This window comes from Limanda limanda, chromosome 5 (genome assembly GCF_963576545.1).
Source record: "Limanda limanda chromosome 5, fLimLim1.1, whole genome shotgun sequence".
NCBI classification, from domain to species: Eukaryota; Metazoa; Chordata; class Actinopteri; order Pleuronectiformes; family Pleuronectidae; genus Limanda; species Limanda limanda.
In genome coordinates, this window is record NC_083640.1 from 27,182,345 (window position 1) to 27,186,954 (window position 4,610).

The window sequence follows — 4,610 nt, forward strand, 5'->3', positions numbered from 1 at the left end:
CCTTATGTATTGACTGGGTATTCATTAATCTAATAAATAAATAAATTAAAAATAAATTAAAAACTTGTTTTTTCTTCTTGACGAAGAAAAACAACTTTTCTTCGTCAAAATTCAAAAATAGAATTAAACCAATGGTTGCCAACCCATTGATTGCAATTTACCGGTTCATCTCTACAGCCTTCACTGGCGATCCCCGAACAATCTGGATGCCGGTTGTCTGTTGTTCACTCGCGCTGTGTGCCTGATACTGGCGACAGAGCTGCAGGTTTATCTACTGCATTTCCCTCAACACGAGTCGGATTATGTTCGGAACTAATGTCAGGACTCTACGGTATGAAGACGCCCATTTTCCGGTCTGTCAATAATAATCAGAGCCCTTTTAGAACAAATAAATGTATTCAGAAAGTGAAACACTGGACTACTTTTACTTTATAACAGTTTGGGAGGTGTTGGAAACAAGTTGTGTCACAGACAGATCCATTGTGATTCACAGTAGAATAAACAGAAAAATAAATGTTTTAATGTTTATGTTGAATTTATTTCACAAACATAAATGGTGACCACACTTTCTGTATGCGTTTTGAAATAATAGCATTCCAGAGTTTCTGTTGACTGAATCTGAAACACTGGAGATTTTATTGTGGAATATTTGCAGGGGGGGAAGATGCATGGCTTCATACTGTATAGTGCTTGTATTTATGTGAGTATACACGTATACTTCGACACACGGAAATAGTCATATTTATGGCCCTATTCAAGTCAAAGCCTATGCAAAAGCATTGTGCTGTAGCAGCAGTTCCTCTGCAAAACATATTGTGGAATTGAGAAGCTAAATATACATATATATGAATCGATATTAATGTGAATATTGTAAAAAACAGTCTGTTGTGATACCAGACATTTTGGCCATATAAAGCACCTGGGAGTATGACAAATTCATCTCGGGCTTCCTTCAAAGTGTCAGATGTGTGGTCAGAGTGCAACGTAGAGCATCCTTAGCACCAGGACTGCATTTTTCAGGATTGTTGTATGAAGTGGGCTGTTACAGACATGTATGTGTTAATGGTTCAGGAGAAGCTTTGCTTTGGTGTCAGCTCTGCACTGATCACAGATCTTGTCTCAAAATACATCTTGGGAGTTTCACTATACATAAAGAAATGCCTCCAGGGGAGGTCGTACCTTTTGTCCAGATTGTGTACATGGTTTCTGAACCCAGCTTTCTCAACTGCATATACTGTCACCTGGTCCATGCAGATGAACTCTGCCACTGCCTTGTTGAGCCTTTAAGCATCTTTGGATTATTTAGATAACTTTAAAGATCAAGGTCAAAACCAGTTATTTAAGTTTTTACTTTTACATTGATCTGATGCTCCCTGTAGTCTACTTTAGTTCGTGATTGCGGTAGTTATTTACACTTTACCAAAATATTAGGCTACTTACTTAGTTCTTATACAACAGCGTTTATCAATAAATCTCCTTGGTGTGTGTTCTATGGAGCGCATTCTAGTAATGGATATAATTATTGACAAAAATCAACATGCCATGATGATCGCCATTACCAATACTGACTCACATTTAAATTGATGGTTACTGGTGTTAATCTGCATACTTGTGAATGGCTGATTTAAGCAGCTTCGTGGTTGTAGTAACACTGCATGAAAAGAAGCGTTTGTGTCAATCTGTGTCGCAGAGAAGTGTTGGCACATCCTTCGGTTAACGACTTTCACACGTATCTGCAGGCAGCAAAGGAAACGCTCAGGGTTCCTGCAGTTGTCAAGCCTGTGAGCTGTTGAGATTTGACCCCCCCTGCTCCAACTCCTAGAGGACGCTTTCACATGCAAATGACAATGCTCTGAGCTTCACAAATGCAAATCAGTTTCCCTGAGAGCAGATAACACCAATATGTAAGAGGCACCAACAAACTATCTGGCTGAGTAAACCAGGCTTAAAATAAATATTAAACCTGAAATTTTAAATTGTTCTTTAGTAAGTAAGTGTGCTATAATGAATTATATTGTATACCACGAACAAAGGTCAATGCAGTCAAAAGAAATGAAACAATGCACTTTATTTCAAATTTTTATTGTCATCCAATCCTAAATCTCAACAACTGTACAGAGTGGCATGATTACAGTCACTTTTTCAATTGTGCTGGTTAAATGCACAGAGGAAGTGTAAACCACACCTCTTCCAGCAAATAAATGATGCTGGGTATGATCATCTGTGTCCTGTAAGCTCCAAACTTCTACTGGCTTTCCATAAAAATATCTGTCCTCCCAAAATACTGGCATCAAATTCACATGTCAATGGCAAACTAAGCTGTTCCATGAATTATAAATGGTACCTTTTCACCACTACTTTCAAAATTGCTATGAAACATTCATTGATTTAATGATTTAATAATAAAAATAGTAATATTTAATCCCCCATGGACTGCACAGTGACAAAACACAGCAGCCGGCTGTTTGGATACAACATACATCTCCACTCAGTTTGATTATTATTTTAAATATAAAGGAGACACAATATAGAGCTTAAATTCCTTCATAATTTGAACTTCAATTGTCTAATTGTTGTTATTAAACTTTCTCAGTATTCCATTAAAACAGTCAACACTTTTATCCAAAGCGACTTACGATAAGTGCATTCAACTATAAGGTTACGAACACAGAACAGCGTGAATCATGTGTGTAAATGTACTAAACACCGCTGCTCACGTCACCCGCTCGCGTCATCAGCTGATGGACTCGTCCAATCAGAGCCTCGTAAACGCCGTGCAGCAGCGTCGAGTGTCCCGCAGACAGGAAGCGGGTCGTGTTTAGCTTGTCCCGTACGAGTGACTCTGTCTTCGGGGTAAATAACTTGCTGAAGTCGACACGACACTGTTCCCTGGAGGAGAAGATGAGTGCGTGTGGAGGCAGAGCCGCGGGCCCGGTGTGGACGAGTCGAGGCGGAGAAGACGGAAGCACAGTCCCTGAGTTACGGTGAGCTAGAGACGCCATGCTAACCACTAAGCTAACCCTACATCTGAAAGCATGTCCGCCACTCTTTGGGATAGCGAGAAAGTTGCTAAAATACGAATACAGCATCGAGTGCTGGAGCAGATCTAGTGCATGTGTAAATATGTATGAATTACTTAGATGTAACAGTTTGTTCTCGTTAAGTTTTTTCATCAACGTGACTTTTTTCTGTATGTTTTCACAGCCTCAGCCCCCCCCCCCTCCACACACACACACGCACACACACAAACAAAGAGGCGTTAGGCTGAGACGCTGAAAGTCCGGATTTAAAGTGCAGAAAATTAAGCCATTGAATGTAAGTAACTGTTTTTGAAATGTTTTGGTGTTTTTTTGCTGTGGATCTTCCAACGGTGATGCAGCGCGGCTATTTCCGTTTATTAATAATAAAGTCATGTTACATGTGTTGTTTTCCAGCTGCCTGTCCATGACGTACAAAGACACACTATGAGCCAGTATGATCCGACCAGACCTTACATCAGCATTGAGGAGTTGTCGGAGAAGAAAGAGGGTAAGGTTATATTCATTAAATAATTTTCCAGTTACATGTAAAGGTGTATGTTGTAATTGAACTGTGCTAATTTTACTGAATGTGTTTACAGCTGATTGAAGCGGGACAGATGACATGGATCCATCCTTCCACAGCCAGGAGCGCACCGACCTGTGTCCCACACTTCATATAAGACTGGAAGCTACACTGATCTCACAGCTACACACCACAGACGTCTACACACTGGAGAAGAGTCCCACAAAGAAGTCATGACCCAGAGGCTGCAGAGAAACATTTCAAGCCTCATCTGAGTTTTTGTACAATATTTTTGCTGTATGTAAATAAAGCTTTCACTCCACATATACCTTGTTCACATTTGTTCCCTGTACAATATGTTCACCTATAACATCAAGCATCACATGAATGTTTAGTTTTAATTAACTGCAGTGCTTTTGGTAAAGGCTTACTTATAAATAATAATAAATATTAATATATACATTTTTATTATAAATATTGTGTGGGAGGGGCTTCCCCCACGTGCGGAATGCTGTGACCCCACGTGTGCACTGCAATGACCCATAAGGTGACCAATAGCAACACTTCTACCAACCAATCACGAGTGACATTAGTTTCAAGGGTCTGTGGTTTCCTCCAATGGTGAGTAGAGAGAGGTTCTAGCCAGCGGCTGGACTCCGATTCATATGCTAATTAGATCACACGTCGCGATCGGTCCGCGAGGCTCAGCGAGCCCCCCCGCGGCTCTCTCCTTTGTTCTCCAAATCCCCCTTAAGGTCCGCAAACGCCGATAGACCCACCTTGTCTTCACTGGCGAACGCCGAGGTAACATCATGGAAACAGTTGGTTACAGCAGGGGATTAGGCCTGTCCGTAGAGGTTCACTGTGACAATAATACTGCTTTTCGTCTAGTGTAAGCTAACGTTGCTAACGTTAGTTCAAACAATGTGTTAGCATGTTAGCCACATGAGTGTATAAGCTCCGATGATGAAAATGTTCACTTATTACGAAATAAAAAACACTTGTTCGTATTTGGCATGGGTTTGGATATGATGTACTTATGTTATGTATCACATCACTAGCCTGTC

The 4,610-nt window shown here is 40.5% G+C and overlaps 1 long non-coding RNA gene across 1 annotated transcript; it reads left to right on the forward strand.

The window, feature by feature from the left end:
- Positions 1-2,562: 2,562 nt before the first annotated feature.
- On the forward strand, positions 2,563-3,869 carry LOC133001914 (uncharacterized). The gene is made up of 4 exons (XR_009678237.1): positions 2,563-2,984; positions 3,205-3,315; positions 3,435-3,528; positions 3,620-3,869. It is a non-coding gene; the product is annotated as an uncharacterized LOC133001914 (long non-coding RNA).
- Positions 3,870-4,610: the final 741 nt, after the last annotated feature.